This window comes from Cupressus sempervirens, chromosome 5, assembly GCF_028749045.1.
Source record: "Cupressus sempervirens isolate cs-2001-9-10 chromosome 5, ASM2874904v1, whole genome shotgun sequence".
Lineage (NCBI taxonomy): Eukaryota > Viridiplantae > Streptophyta > Pinopsida > Cupressales > Cupressaceae > Cupressus > Cupressus sempervirens.
In genome coordinates, this window is record NC_143122.1 from 322,597,998 (window position 1) to 322,615,860 (window position 17,863).

Here is a 17,863-nt window from a genome sequence, read left to right on the forward strand (position 1 = left end):
AGCATCACAAACATGTCTCTAGCCAAAATCCAAGCCCGTTGAGCAAGCTTCAACTTCTCCAAAAAGATAAAACACGAAAAACAACATACAGTTTCCTTCAACCAGTCCTCAGCAAAACTTTTGTGACTCACTGAAAACTTCATAATTCTTTCCGTGCACATGAACATGGCATCTATAAACAGCCACAAACATACTTCTGACCCTATTGAAAGCACCTTAGCAACCAAAAATCTTGCCTAACAAAACTGTCTTCGCAACTCTGCCAGAGCTGTCCAGAAAACTGATATGTTGACATCAATGACAAACCATGTTATGAATGCAACATAAACACTCAATCATCTCCCAAAGCACACTGACAATCTCCATAAGGCATTCATGCCAACGATCTCCCCCTTTAGCATTGATGGTAACATATGATAAAAAGCATCAAAGTTCCAAATATCCCAAAATATATTTCTTCTTCACCTATCTTTACTCCCCCATTCATGTTGCTCTATGAATGCATATCTCTCCTCATAAACATATCTCTCCCTCATAGATATAGACAAGTCGTAAAGAATTTTTCATGTTCTAATCTCCTCCATTGATAAAACATTGTTTTTCATGTATATCTCTCCCCCATTGACATCAATGACAAAGATGTCATTATGCCAACTCTCAAAGTTCAATCATCTCCAATATAGTCTAAAAAAACTCACCAAGTGTCAAAAGATACTATTAAACAATGCACAAGAGTTCTCAAAAACTCTGCCCAAAAGTGACTACTCCCCCAAGGAAACATCACCAACAAACGTTCCAAATGTAAGAATAAGCTATGAATATACTAGACTGATGCAATCCTACATCAACTACTCTAAAGAGAATTGGGGCATAACCCCAAGCACACCTCGCAAGTACTCAAAAGTATCCATATCCAAAGGTTTTGTGAAAATGTCTACTATCTACTCCTTTGTGCTAACATATTCCAATATGATGTTTCTCTACTACCTTTTCTCTCAAGAAATGATACTTTATTGCAATGTGCTTAGTCTTTGAATGTAATATTAGATTCTTTAACATATTAAATGTGCTTGTGTTATCACAGTAAATGATAATAGGTTCTGAAAATCCAATACTAATGTCTTGTAACATCTGCTTCATCCTAATTATTTGATTACAATTGTTTGATGTTGCTACATGCTATGCTTCTGTTGTAGATTGTGATATGCAATTTTGTTTCTTATTTAGCCATGAAACCAATCTTCCTCCCAAAAAGAATGCTCCACCACTAATGCTTTTCCTATCATCAACATTTCCTGTCCAATTTGCATCTGTATATGCACATAAGGTAAAGCCAAGTGATCTGTTATACCATAAACTATAATCAGGTGTACCTTTTAAGTATATGAAAATTCTCTAAGCTGCTGCCAAATGTGTCTCTTTAAGATCTACTTTGAATCTTGCCACAATCCCAATTGCATTAGATATCATAGTTGAAAAACTCGACAAGGTTTTAAAGATAAATTCGGGGAAAACAAGGCCAATTTTCAGCAAAAACTCGACAACTTAAAAAATTGCTTAAATTTAATTAGAAATGCATTTTTTTGCTAAATTCAATGAGAAGATACATCCAATGAGTCAATAAATGAGAACACAAAACAAACAAGCTTAGTCTGGATATATTTAAACACAAAGTGGGTACAAAATTGCAATCTGTTGAGGAAGACTCATGGTTGGAAGCAAAATAGTAAATAACTCATGTAAAACTAAAAATAAATACATCACCCCAATTACATCTTCCTCTTCTCAGTTCTAATAAAAACAAAAGGAGAGATAGAACTAAAGGGTCTAGTCTTAAGGTTTGCATTGGCCATGATTGCCTTTTTGCTTGGTATGTCTAACTCAGTTTGTGGCTTGTCCTCAATCCTAGATATAGCTCTACCTCTAGCTTCTCCTAGCACTAGTAGTGACTACTCATTCAACTCAATGTCATCCAGCGTGAAACCAAACCCACACCTTCCTCCATAGCCTGCCTCTTCAAATCATTGATGTCATCCTCTTCAAAAATTCTACTCTGAACAAGCTGCAAATGTGCTTCAAACCTGCCTCAAGTCTGCTTCAAATCGATTGCAATCAGTTTGCAAGTGTTTGGAAGACTTTTCCCCTCTTAGCAAAATTCAAGTGAAGAAATGAGAAATGAAACTGATTTGATTTGGGTTGTTTTTTGCCTTTAATTGCTAGCCAAAAATTCTGCAAGTTTTTGGCGCCAATAAAAGTCATAAAAACTTGCCAAGCCAGAAAACAAGGCTAGTTTTTGAAACTCGGAGAGTACTCTCCCAGTAGTCCATCTATGTTAGATATATCAAGTCTTGTATGAGTCAAATGTTGCAATCCTCCTATCATAGATTTGTATCTCGTTTGTTCTACGCTAGGAGATTCATCCTTAATAATTTGCATCCTGTAACCATAAGTGTTCCAACTAGTTTACAATTCTCCAAACCTAACTTTGTCAACAAATCTTTAAGATATTTAGTTTGTAATATAAATATGACATCCTTATTCTGAGTTATTTGTAATCCCAAGAAATACTTTATCTCACCTATCATACTCATCTCAAATTGATTTTTTATTTACTCTGAAAATTTCTTGCTAACTTCATCATTTCCTCCAAAAATAATGTCATCAACAAATACAACAATAATCAATAAACCATCTTCACTCTTTCTCAAGTACATGTTACTGTCTACATTACCTTTCTTAAATCCCAAATTCTGTAAATGCTTATTCAATCTTGCATACCAAGCTCTAGGTGCTTGCTTCAATCCATACGATTCTTTCTTCAATCTGCAAACCATGTCTCTGTCTTTTGTCACGGGAAATCCATTAGGCTATTCAATGTAAACTTCTTCCTCAAGCTCACCATTATGAAAGCTCCCTTAACATCCATCTGATGAACCTTAAAATTCTTGTTAGCTGCATATGCCAAAAACATTCTTACTACTTCAAGTCTAGCAACAAGGCCAAAAGTTTCCTCAAAGTCAATTCCTTCTTGTTGTGAATAACCTTTGCATACTAACTTTGTTTTATTTCTTACCACTTCTCCTTGCTCATTCATCTTGTTTCTGAATACCCATTTAGTTCCAATAACAATCTTATCTTTAGGTCTAGGAACCAAATCCCAAGTCTTGTTCTTCTCAATCTGTTATAATTCATCTTTCATAGCTTTTATCCAAAACTCAAATTTACAAACTTCATCTACAGTCTTAGGTTCAACTTGAGATATTAAACATAATTCTTCACTCACCTTGTTTCTTGTCATCACTCCTTTATTTGCACTCCCAGTGATCTAATCCATAGGGTGATTCTTTGCAACATATTTGTTAGGTGTTCCCTACTCTATTCTAATTTATGCTCTAGGTTCTGATCTCGGTTCTTCTCTCTGTTTTTCTCTTTGTATTTCAATCTGCAAATCAGTGTCAGTTTCATAAAACAATTCTTGCTCAACATTGTTAGTCCTTTGATTAGTATTTTCATCAAAATCATAATCAAGTACTCTTTCCTGAATTTTGAACTTTTCATCAACTTTCACATTAGCGCTCTCAACAATAGTTTTCAATCTCTGATTAAAACATCTATATGCCTTACTCTTCAATGAATATCCAAGGAACATTCCTTCATCACTTCTACTGCCAAACTTTCCAATATCATCATCTCTTTTGATATAATAACACTTACTTCCAAAGATTCTAAAGTATTTCACAGTAGGCATATGTCCAAACCAAAGTTCATGGGGTGTCTTACCAGTGCCTTGCATTATCTACACTCTGTTCATTGTGTATATTGTGGTGTTCACTACTTCTCTCCAAAAGATATGTGATACATTAATCTCAAACATCACTGCTCTAGTTGCTTCACTTACAGATCTATTTTTCCTTTCTGCTATCCCATTCTACTATGGTGTCTTAAGAGCTGAAAGTTGTCTCTTAATTCCACTATTCTCACAAAAGATGTTAACTCATTTGACATGAATTCTCCTCTATCCAATCTCAAACATTTAATCCTCAAGCCAAATTCATTCTCTACTGTATTCTTAAATAACTTTAACTTTTCAAAAGCTTCAAATTTATCTCTAAAAAATGCTACCCACATCATCCTTGCAAAATCATCAATAAGAAGCATAAAGTAACTTTCTCCATGAAATGCTCTTGTTCTTGTAGGACCACTCAAATCTATGTGCACAATCTCCAACTTTGCTATAGTAATAAACATCTTGCTTCGAAATGAACTCTTCATCTACTTTGTCGCCACACATTCCTTACAAACCATGTTAGAAGGTTTCACAATCTTAGGCAAATATCTAATTGCATGTGTGGTACTTATCTTCACAATGTTATCATAGTTAATGTGACAAAATCTCTTATGACATAACCATTATCAACCTTTGCAACAAAACATGTAATCATAGTAGGAAACAATATGGTTTCAATATATTGATTTTTTCTTCTCTTGGTTGCAGGGATGCAACAATAAGTAATAAGATAGGAATGTTTCTTTTATATCCAGAGGGAGATGCTTAGCCTCAGAAAGAGGTTGCATTCCTATTGTTGTGATCAAAATAATTCTTAAGTGGGAGTATTTATACATGTTGATAATATTTTTGGGTATCGTAAAATTTATGATTCATGTTGGAAAAGAGTCTTAGCTGTGATTTCCTGTTGATTATGAGTTATTAATCATGATAGTTATAAGATCAACCTGATAACTCTTTCACTCAGGGAGTGAACATCATGTTGAGAGAGTCCATGGTGTCATCACGTTGAGAGATTCTGTGATGGGAGCTGGAAGTCATGTTCAGAGAGTCCATGACTATATCACATTGAGAGAGTTTGTGATAAAATGTTGGTTGTAAACCTTACTAACTTGTCATGATTGAGAGAGTCCATCACGTTGAGAGAGTCCGCGATGAAAACTGATTGTGATTCTTGCATGTGTAATGAGCACCCTAGAAATGCCCAAAAAATGAACCAATTGTTGATAAGGATTCTAATGTTTTTGCATAGATTTTGAAAACCATATAACATGAACAAGAAGAAATTTATGCAAACTGAAGATTGAACCACTGCTGAAATAATATTAGTTCTCAAACTAATAAATCAAATACATAGAAAACTCACTAATTACTCCAGCATCATAAAATCAAATACATAAAAAACTCTTCAACTCACTAATTACACCCAATCTTCTTGTAGCTGGAAATGCATCCAAGCTACCTGTTAATGAGTTGATAGCAATGAATTCCAAAGGCCAAACCCCAAGGGAATGACGTCTAGAATGTCATAAGAGAGGAATGACGTCCTCTAATGCCAAGAACAAATTGGTAACTCACACATCCAAGTTCTCATCAAATGCAATTCACAATAATCCGATGCCAAACAATGAAGCTCTCACCCCTATTTATACTTTTCCTTCACCCTTTTAGAAAGAAATAAAATATTAGTTAATTGCATTCTCTAGAAGCTTCCCCCTTTCCAATAATTAATGGACTCTCTAGAAGCTTCTCCCTTGCCATACAATAATTAATTGTGCTTCTAGAAAATTAAATTACTTAAATATGAAGTCACCTTTTAATTTTAATTTATTTAATGACTTTATAAGAAATTAATTTAATCAATTTCTCCTTATTTCTCCACTTAGCCTTTGGAGAACGTAGAGGCTAAGAACTCCACTAAGTTGCTAAAAAGATGGGTCCATTACAGTCCGCCCTCCTTGAAATTGCTTGTCCTCAAGCAATCTAGCAACACAATGAACTCCAATCTCCACTTGGATCCCAAATGATGTGATATTATCCCTGTGGACATTAAACCAACTACAAACCAGCATCATCAGGACCAACCACATGTCCTGCAGCCTAGCACCCAAAACTTGTGCTGATGATGTAGAAGTCAAAATGTCACCAGAAGGAAGCTCCGTAGAAGATCTATGAAACCTCTTCTTCCCTGTATCCACCCACATTATATATATTGGATTGGAACCCTGATCATCACCAACATGCATTGGAAAAGATGTAGCTACAGGCAAACCATATGCACTAATGCTAACTGTATCAACAATAGGTGTAGCCACATCGAAATATATGGACATAGGAACAACACTAACTGTCGTAACTAAAAACTTAACCGAATCTGTAGTTGATGAAAACTCATAATCATCAACATGTGCGCCATCATTATAACACACATCAACAACTGCATGCATATTGCTAAACTCCTCATTGGATGGTTCAACTGACACAGAAGTGGCTATTGATATGACATTATCCTCGCATTCTCCTAATCCCACCATTGTTGCATCGCCATCCCCAGACAAAGCCTCATATGTGGACTCCTGACTCAATGCTAGATTGCGAATCAATAATACTAGAGCGTAAACCCACATCTACTGACTCCGCTGAAATGCCCACATCACCAACATCACAGCTAGGTGACTCTATACGTGCCTTGGTCCCTCTTGAGGAATCAACTACCTCCTACACTGGAGCAACACCATGAGATCTCACATTCAAATATCCAAAAATAATCTTGTCCTCAAGAGAGCTAAAAGTATTAGTGGTAACAACTGCATCAACTATCTCTGTACTAATTGTAGCAAGAGCTCTAGGAGCCTCAACCTGCTAAAGCTTGGTGTCGTTATCCTCTACTGCCACTAACAGAAACGCATGTCCCTGTGAAATAAGTCCATCATCAACACTGCAGATAGGACTAGCAGGTATTGTACTAAATATAGGTACATTTGCATCAGGGACTCCTATTGCAGAAAACTCAAACTTCCTTCCCTGCAACCTCGATCTCCACCTTCTAAAAGCAGAAACCATATGCCTCGCTGCACTTTCAATTATCTCTGGATCCAAAAAGCTCTCCTTCAATTTCTATTGATGAAGCTCGAGTTTCTCCATACTCTCCTGCAAAGCATTCATTTTCGCACTAACTTCCTCATTACTCCACCGACTTCTAGAACTGTCAGTCCTCCTATGTCTGTCCATGGCTAGAAAATACTAGAGTACTGGTCACTCCAAATGCAATAGAGAATCTGACAATAATTAATATTTTCCTACCCCACAGGATGGTAGGAAACCACTCTGATACCACTGTAATGGGCACCCTGGAAATGCTGAAAAACTGAACCAACTGCTGATAAAGATTCTAATGTTTTTGCATAGATTTTGAAACCATATAACATGAACAAGAAGGAATTTATGCAAACTGAAGATTGAACCATTGCTGAAACAATATTAGTTCTCAAACTAATAAAATCAAATACATAGCAAACTCACTAATTACTCCAGCATCATAAAATCAAATACATAACAAACTCTTCAACTCACTAATTACACCCAATCTGCCTGTAGCTGGAAATGCGTCCAAGCTATCTGTTAATGAGTTGATAGCAATGAATTTCAAAGGCCAAACCCCAAGGGAATGACGTCTAGATTGTCACAAGAGAGGATAGACATTCTCTAATGCCAAGAACAAATTGGTAACCCACACATCCAAGTTCTTATCAAATACAATTCACAATAATCCCATGCTAAATAACGAAGCTCCCACCTCTATTTATACTTTTCCTTCACCATTTTAGAAGGAAATAAAATATTAATTAATTGCATTGACTAGAAGCTTCCCCCTTCCAATAATTAATACACTTTCTAGAAGCTTCTTCCTTGCAATACAATAATTAATTGTGCTTCTAGAAAATTAAATTAATTAAATATAAAGTCACTTTTTAATTTTAATTTATTTAATGACTTTATAAGAAATTAATTTAATCAATTTCTCCTTATTTCTCCACTTAGCCTTTGGAGAACATAAAGGTTAAGAACTCCATTGAGTTGCTAAAAAGATGGGGACATTACAGTAGGTTTGTCATGTTCAGAGATTCCATGACAACATCACGTTGAGTGAATTCGTGATGATAGTTGATTATGATTTTTGGTAGTTTTTTCATCTTCAATGATTCCATGAAATTTTATAGGATCCATGTGATTAGATTTTATCATTGACATTTTGGTTAAAGATTGTAGCTGCGATAAAGATCTTTATCTCGAGAAATATAAATGTTATTGTTGTTATTATCACCTTCAGCTGAAAAGGACACATGTTAAAATTGTAATATTAAATGTAATGACATGTGTCATTCAACATGCGTTGAGGCATAGAAATTTGAAGTGTTGTAATTATAATTGTATTAAAGAGTCACGTTTTGGGAAATTTGAGTGACCTTTAGTTGGAATGTGAAGAGTCTCTCCTTAAGATATATATATCGCATCAAACGATAGGCATTGTACACTTGAACGTTTATGATCAATAAAATGATATTTTTGTTTTGTAGTTGGGTTTTCCCAGGATATTTCTAGCGTTTTTTGTTTCAGTTTTGGCTCTTTTCTTATTGTTGTTTATCATCTTTGTTTTTTGGGCTCAAGATTTAACATGTTCGACAATCAAGGATATTGCGAAATAAATTTGTGTTTCCTCATCCCTATGTAATTGGACTTCCACCAAAGAAGTTAAATTCCATTTAGACTAACATCAAATTGCATATAAGATTTATCTCTTACAAAGCATAGGAGTGATTGATCATCTTTTAAAATATATATTCTCATAAAGTTATACCTAATAATCTTAATTGTGGTTGACTTTGTTGCCCAATTAAGCAAAGAAACTTGTCTTTTATTGAAATATAATCACTGGATTTATAGTTGAAGTCTATAATCTATATATTTCTTTCTTGCAAGCATCAACCCAATTGTTAAAAAGTTCTATATAAAATGTTCACTCATTTCAAGCATTCTTTCAACTTTATTTGATCGAGTTCAAGGACCTTGCCATCTTAAAAACTCACCAAGTCTAAATTCGCTATATAAAAGCTTTGAACAAGGTGAAGGTTTACCCGCCTAGGTGTAGCGAAGACTAAAGTGTAGGGGAATTTGGATTATTCCCGCTCGTTGGCCAGAACTGATTGAGGAATCCTATTGGAGAATTGGCAAAGCTCATGGATTTCCAATCTGTGGTTTTGGGAACCAACAGTTCATTCCATCAAATTTTGGACTTTCTTTCCTAAAAGTACCCATGGATCTCCTTAAGCTGTTAAACTTTCTCCTCAAGGACTTGATGCTCTGATACTAATTGTTAGAAAGTAAAGTCTGCCAATATAACTAAGAGGGGGGGTGAATCAACTATATGCTTTCAACAACTTTTATCAACTTTAACAAATCTAAAACATGTAGTCAAAAGATATAACAACCACAAGGTAACAACCATGCAATGTGACACAAGATGATCAGAGGGAAAACCCCAGTGGGAATGTTTCCACAAGATGATGTACTAATATAAATGTTTCTTGTGAAAGGGTGTGACCCTGTTAGGAGTCAAATAAATACAATTAGTACATATGAGTTCCTGTTAGGAGAATTTGAATCTCTGTCAAAAAATTCCAACCCTATTAGGAGTTGTTCCAACCACGTTAAGAGTTGATAGCAAGACAACTAAACCCATTGTCCAAATCGCTTCTGAACTATTCTCACTAAACAATTCAGAATAACCTATCCAAGAGAAATGAACTGATTGAAACAACAACTTATATTGCCAATATAGTTCCTTTGAAGTCCACAACTTATCCTCAACATCAAACACTACTCTAACCTTAGCAAATTTGCATCTAAAGCTCGCATACAATACATATGACACACTACCATTCAATTCACACTTACAACCAAGGAAACATCTTTCCTTTATACCAAGTCCTAATAACTAACTGGGTCGGCCTTGAGGCTTCCCCACTATACAATTAATAATATAGGATCATCATAAGATATTCCATTTAAGTTCCACATGCTACAATACAAGTTACATCAATAATACAACACAATCGACCTCCAAGGAATAACCTGCATGTTAACCTTCACAAGTCTTCACAGAATGACAAACAAATTCTGCCATCATGAGCATAGCATCATGAACATGTCTCTACCCAAAATCCAAGCCTGTTGAACAAGCTTCAACTTCTCCAAAGAGATAAAACACGAACAATGGCATATTGTTTTCTGCAAACTATCCTACAACCATTCCTCAACAAAAATGATGTAACTCATTGAAAACTTCATAATTATTTCTGCATACATAGACATAGCATCTATAAGCACCCAAGAACATAATGCTAACTCTGTTGAAAGCAACTCAACAACCAAAAACCTTGCCGAACAAAACTGTCTCTACAATTCTATCAAAACTGTCCAGGAAATTGATATGTTGACATCAATGACAAACCAAGTCATGAATGCAACAAATAAGCACTCAATCATCTCACGAAGCATACTGACAATCTCCATAAGGCATTCATGCCAACAGTAGGGTGTTGAGACCTCATCCAGACATGTAGTTGGGCTATGCTCCTATGCTGAAGTCCAAGTGACGCGTACTCTTGGTTTGAGACCAATAGAGTTTACCATGCTTCTTTATGGTTTTATGACTTTTGGGTCTTACTTTGTTTTATGTCATGTGTTGCATTGTGCTTTGTGCCTTGTAGAATGAAAGAAGTCTATTGTTTGGGTAGAGAAGTGGAGTGGCTTCTTAGGTGGACCCCAGCACACAAGTGGCCTGTATAGGCCACGTGAAGAAGTTCTTAATAAGTCATAACATAATAACTAAATTGGGGTTAAAACATATAAATAAAGAGCAATGGACTACCTGGCCACCCAAGGGTGTTGATAGAGTTAGTGTCTGGTTGTTTGAGAGTGTTGATAGAAGATATTGTATCTAGCCACCCGAGACCTAAGGGTGTCGATCAAAGATACAATCTGAGCTTACTCGTTTATGGATCTTAATCAAAGACTCGAGGGTATTTGGGCTACTGAGAGCTAAGTAATAGCATTCCACCTTGAGTCCCTACACTATAGCCTTGATAGCTCCAAGTAGTGGCCCTTTATTCATGTTCCATATTGTATATTTACATTTGGTGTATCTACATGTTGAGTGTTCTTCATGGTATTATTGTTTATCTACACCTGAGTGATTGCATTGAGATTATTGTACAGTCCCTTGATCCTTGCACTTGTATGGCATGAGTGATAGCTTACTTCTTGTATGTATATTATGTGTTTGGATTGTGTAACTATCTATGTGAGCACAATGGAGTGGGCTTAAGTGTTCCATATGGTAGGGTGGCATTACACTTTACCATTGCTAGGGACCGATGTGTAGGTGCTAAACTTCTTTTGGGGACGAAGTCCTAAGCATGATGTGCTCAATTCTACCCTTATGCATTTCTATTTTTAGTGATTTTGTACCTTGTATGGTGACACTTAGAAGATTAGATTTGATTGAACGTATATGGATGTACCAAGTGATTATTGCCTCAATTTATGCTATCTGGTGTTAGGATCTACCTCAGACAGAAATAACAATTACATGCAAATATAAACAATATCAGAAAATAATAGATCACACAGAAGAGAACACAAGACACCAAGATTTAACATGGTTCACCCAATCCTTGGGATACGTCCACCAAACAGCAAGTCCAATATTATTATGATCCAGTGATTACAGCCTGATTACAATCCATAATCCCTTACAACTCAATACCACCGCAAGAAGCAATTTCTGCATCACACATAATGAAAGATACCTAACCCTAAGCCCTTTTATACAAGTATTTTTTTCACTTGTAGAGTTACAACATGTTGGCCATATGTCAGCCATACGTTGGCCACAACCCAAAGAATTATGAAGTACGTATAGTACTTCCCTAATCAATCACCATTAAATAACATCTGGTACTCCCTAATGTGGAGGAAGCTTCTATTTTGGTTGTACATTGGTGTCGACAAGCCTACCTGTCGTTAGAACCCAAATTGACCTCGAATTTTAACATCTATCTTGAGTTAGATTTGTGTAAAGTAGTATAGCACATATGAATCATATTGTATCACATATGATTCATACTTCAGCGCATGTGATTCTTACTTCAGCACATATGAATCATACTTTAGGGCATATGATTTGTAAATTAGCGCATATGACAAGTAATGCATTTAAATACAACATGTGGATCATCAAAATTGTGCATTTACTTCACGAATTAGCACATTTACCTCTTGTTTTAGCGCATATGTTTTATAGCATTCTAAACAAGGAGCATTTCCCAAGAGTTCGTCAAAAATACAACTACAGATTTGGATACCCTTTTTACTAGGATGCCTTCCGAATAATCATAGTCTAGGTTTGGATTTGTTATGGTGTGTTATTAATCAACTCCTCTGTTTTAGGCTTGCTTTGCATCTTGTTTTGATTTGCAATGAGGATGGATTAGTCTCAATGCATGACCATTGACGATGGTCCGATCGACCTATGAGGTTCGTGGATGGTTTGGACTCTCATGTGAGGACTTCAACATGTCCTTGACATTCATGCTTTTGATTTGATTGTCTTGAAACCTTTTGCAGCTCAAGTGAAGTCTTTCGCTTATGTACGAGCATGTGATTTTTGTGATGTCTTCTCTTGCATATCGTATATTGAGTATGTTTATGGTTATGTGATGCACATTATTACCAAAATGGGAGTTGCCATAACCGAAAGTGCAAAGAAATAGCAAATATCATAAATAAATACTTCAATCTAATTCGAAATGGGAAAACCCTAGGACGCAAGTCGGTTGCCTTTCTTCTCCTTTGCTCTTTGGAATCCTCCTTTTGCTTTGTGTGATCAAATAACTTGTTAACTTTCCTTTTTATTTCAACCTTGCAATAAATATACCGTTTGCATTAAATGCACCATAACTCCTTTTTGCGATTACTTTTTCATCAGATGGATGTGACATTACCATATATCCATAAATAGCCTATTCATTGTTCTTTATTGGAGACTCCTTGATTAAGTGGACCTATCATGGTTGTAATCACTTCACTCTTGGGGTAATTTTTGTACTTTCCTCCCCCTAGGCAACAACCCGAGGATTGCTAGTTACTGAAACAAAAGTTTGCATCGGAGCTGGATCCATTGTCTTCTTTCTCTGAATCTTCTTCATCTTGACCTTTAACACCTTTGTTGATCTTCTTTATTGGTTTGGTTGGCTTGACTGCATCAATTTTGCTAAATCTTGCAATGTGTCCAACTTTATTGCAATTATAACACCTGCTGGTTCTCTTATCTTCTCATGACCTACACTAGTTAACCTTATGTCCATATGCATAACATGTATAACAATAACCAATAAAAATGTTGCTTTTATTTGGTTTCCTACATTGATAAGCTTTGTGAGAATAACTATTGCAGTTATAACATTTACCAAAATAAGATATGTCTTTTTGACTTCTACTCCTGCAATATGATGCTTTATGACCTTTACAATTAAAGCAATGACCATTCAAAAAGAGTTTCTTGCTTGTTACTTTACCAGAGACTTACCTTTGTCCTCTTTGCCAGATTCAGTTTTAGCTTCAACCTAATCTGGTTCTTTCTTTCCTTCAGGTTGACTGTGTGTGCATTTGCTAATTTCACAAGCTAAGCCTTTCTTATTTGCCGATGCTCTTTGAGCTATTAATATTTCATTGAGCTTTTCAGAGCTTGTTTTAAATTTGTCTTCTTTCTTCTTTGGTTCTTCTAGATCTGATTTAAGAGATATAACTTTCTTGTTCCAACTTCTTGCATTCATCAAATTTGCTCTTGATTATATTATTCAATTGTTTCTTGGTCTTTTCCTCTTCTTCACTCTTAGCTTTCAAATAAATGATAGTATCATTTGCTAACTTGAGTTCATTACCAACCTCTTTGTGCCTTAGCTTGAATTTTTGGATCTGATTTTCTAATTTCCAGATGCAATCATTAGACATTTGAAGATTTTCTAATAGTTCCTTGTTTTCAACTCCTATAGTTTCATGATCTTCAAATAAGGACGAGCTCTTTCTCATCCATGGTAGATCTAGGCATTATATGTTCAATCTTATGAATCTCCTTTGAGTTGTTAGACTCTTTTAAAGGATCCATCTCATCCATATTAGATCTAGGCATTCTATGTTCAACCTTCTGGATCTCCTTTGAGCTGCGAGACTCTTCTAAAGGATCTAACTCTGATACCAATTTCTGAACAATTAGAATACTGAATAGGGAGGAGTGAATCACTATTCCTTAGAAAATATTAACTTTAACAGTTGTCTATATAACATAATTAAACTTGTGTAACCAAATAACACAACATGATATAATACTGGGATTTTTTATCATGGAAGCCCAAGATGGAAAAAATCACGAAGAGGGTTAACTCTCAAGTATTAAGTAACCGGTTACAGAATACATAGGTGGTTCACTGTCAAGGCAGCTCACTGCCCAAAATACAAAAACAGCTATTACAACTGAGAGGTGGCTTGCTATCGGAATGTAAAATAGAAAACTGAACTGTTACAAGTGCACCGTTCTTGCTGAAATACACAGTTCTATAAAATCACTAATTACCAATTTCCGTTCCCTATCAAGTATCAACAGATCACTATCACATACCATATATCATCTACTATCATATGTTGTCATGTATTTTACTATTTTGCGTTGATGTTGCTTCCTATATGTATATACTGGATTTGTATTCCACAAGCAGCTTAAACTGAAGATGGGAAAGGATTTATCCTTAACTCACACCAGGGGGCGAGCCCTATTTCTTATTCACTGTTGATTAGAAATTAGAACTCACTGGCTGCTTATTACATTTGTTTTGTTCCGCCAGTGCTTGTCATGCTCATTCCTCTTACTATGGCCCTTACCTCGTGTGATCACGTTACAGAAAGTGTCAGAGATGCCAGCAATGTCAAAAAGATATCTCGTGCCATACCAAACAGGACTGGACCAAAATTTCAGTACACCATTGTACAGACTACAGACCAAAACTTGTACCAGTAACACCGCTGCTAGACCAAAGGATAGGTCGGCGATAACAGCGCTGGACCAAAAAATGACATCAATGAAAAATATCAATATCATGATCACTCCATATGCCTGTCTACATTATATGCCCTGCATAAGGTTCAAGCGATCCTCACAACAGCCATTTTAGCTACTGCGCACATAGAGTTCACATTGCAAAATGTCATATACTTTTTCAAGAGGGTTCCCCGAGAGAAACTATTTCCCTATAAATCATTTCATGCAGAGAATAAGAGGCTCCAAATAATGAATCTTTTGTCCTTAGAGAGTGTGATCTTAGTGAATAACAGATTAAATATATACCTGGAGAATAAAATACTCTTAGCAAATTGGAATGTGCTATGACCATAATGAAATTAAAGCATTGTGCAAATATCAATTAAGAGTTGTCGACATTCAAGAATAAAGATTAATGAGACATAATGTTAGAACTGAAGTTGCAAGATTAATTATGCATAGGTCAGATGTATGATGCCTTCATTGATTAATTATAGTTGCTTACTCTTAAATACCTCAAATAATAACCATGTTAAATTAATATGCAAATGTACAAAATGAAGGTACATCACAGCAATAAAACAAATGAACCAACAAATGCAACCATTTGCCTTTTATTGGTTCAATTTCTCTGTTTTGTCATTTTCTTGAAAAGCTGCAAAATGGCTGTGACATGTGAGAGTTGTACAACAGATACAACAGGGAGTTAAAGGTTTTCAGAATGTTATTTATTCTTTTGAAGGTCCTGAAACTTGCAGTGAAGATGGAACATGTCACAATCAAAGTGCCAGATTCTCCAAGAGTATTGTATATTTTTTCGACCCCCTCTTCTAACCTTAACTGATTTCAAACCTAATATTCTATATGAAAGCAGTTATCCTTGTTAAAGTGGGGTTGTCGTTACACCAAAAGACTGATCCATCAATGCCGATACAACCATTCAACTTATAGTACACAAAAGGCGGTTAAGCCCTTGTCACAAATCCCGGGGGAAGCGCTGAACAAATTTCCAACAATCTCCCCCTCAGCATTACCCGAGGGTCTGAGGATTCAAACTTGTGACCAAGCTCTGATACCACTTGTTAGAGTGGGGTTGCCGTTACACTAAAAGACCGATCTATCAATGACCGATACAACAACTCAACTTATAGTACACAGGAGGCAATTAAGCCCTTGTCACAAATCTCGGAGGGAGCGCTGAACAAATTTCCAACAATCCTCCTTAACACATTAAAGTTTAATAAATTTGTTTAAAAAGAATTCTCTGATATTTTTTTCTAATTTTGCCTCTCAATTTTTTTTCTCAAATTGTTTATCAGGAACATATTCTATTCTTTAATGTATTTCCATTGTTATAGACATGGTTTCCCTAGAAAATTCCATTAGCAATAAAAAAAAATATGCCACAAATCAGATGCATACAAAAATATTCAATTGAATTGTATCATTGAATTCTTAAGTAATTACACTATCCTGTCAACTCAGATTTGATATTTCATCAGTTGAGATTTGATATTTCATCATGTACTTTAACCAGAATGTTCGAGTGAATTATAATTCAACCAAGATGTTCAACTAAATTCAAATTGCAATAGCTAATCGTAGGATTGTCCAACTACCCTAGTAACTTTGTAGTTTGCTTTCATATCTCATCAAATGCTTTGCAAAGAAATTAGACAGACATATTGCATTTCAGCTTGGGTTTACAGTTTAAAATAAGTTAGAATATCAGGTACAAAGACAAGGGTTCCATTCAAACAATTGCCAACAAATAAATGGATAAGGTAACTTATAGATAGAAACATGTTCTTCGTGCTATGCCAGAAAGTTTACCATATAAGGTTTAAGATTAAAGCTTTACTTAAGATTCAAAACCACACAGTAGGAACCAAGAATAGAACCAAGAGTCTAGGGTGTAAAACAAGAAAATAGAGTTTCAAACTTAAGCTAGATTTTGCGATTTGGGACTAAAGATTTTAAATTAAAATTCACAATGTAGAAGCAAAAAAAATATGGATTAGTAAATAGTGTCTCCAGGAATTAGAAGGGAAATATTTTGAAAAGAAAACTATGTCAAGTGCAATTAAAATTTTAAAGAAAACATGGATTAAAAATAAAATGCAAGAACATTTACGGGTAGGGAAAATAATGTAAACCATACCTACTTGCAAAGGGAGGAACAAGGGATTTCACCTCGAACTTCTCTCATAGAGAAGAACTCATTAACAAGGGATTGCACCTCGAACTTCTCTCACAGACAAGAACTCGTTAACAAGGGATTGTACCTCAAACTTCTCTCAGAGAACTCGTTAACAAGAGATTACACCCTGAACATCTCTCACAAAGAAAAAATCATTAGCAACATGTATAGAAATGAATAAGATTTGTTGATGCGAGTTTTGTATCACTTACATAACATATTAGGATTTGGATATTCGATACGGGATATCAAACATGCAACTCCTCTCTTGAAAAGTTATTGCTCATGGGACATGAGTATAACTCCAATGTTCCTTACACTATTGGATACTCGCTTAGTTTTATCAATGTGATTCACTGGTAATCACGTAGGCGGCCTTACGCAAATTGTTGAGGATGACTTGGACTTTGGTGGGATGAAGGTGAGGGTGGCTCGGTTTGTGAAATGTGCGGAGGCAGATAATGTTGATGGTAGTAATGATGAGGAATGTGTCTGCCAAGGATGATGTTGGTGGGAAAGCAGTGGTGGTGGAAGGTGAATGGATGTGTTCTGATATTTGACTTTCTCCTCTAACTTTCCTCTCTCTAAACTTTGACTACCCAGCTACTCGCTATTCTACTCCTACTCCTATGAATGGAAGGTTAGCAAATGGACGGGGATCAAACCTAATGAGAGCTGACCAGCGGTCTCACTTCCACAAGTGCAATGATTCGAAGGAATA

At 35.6% G+C, this 17,863-nt stretch overlaps 1 protein-coding gene across 3 annotated transcripts in view; it reads right to left on the reverse strand.

Moving 5' to 3' along the window:
- Positions 1-17,863, reverse strand: part of LOC149555966 (uncharacterized) — a 63,003-nt gene that overhangs the window by 26,559 nt on the left and 18,581 nt on the right. The window lies entirely within an intron of this gene.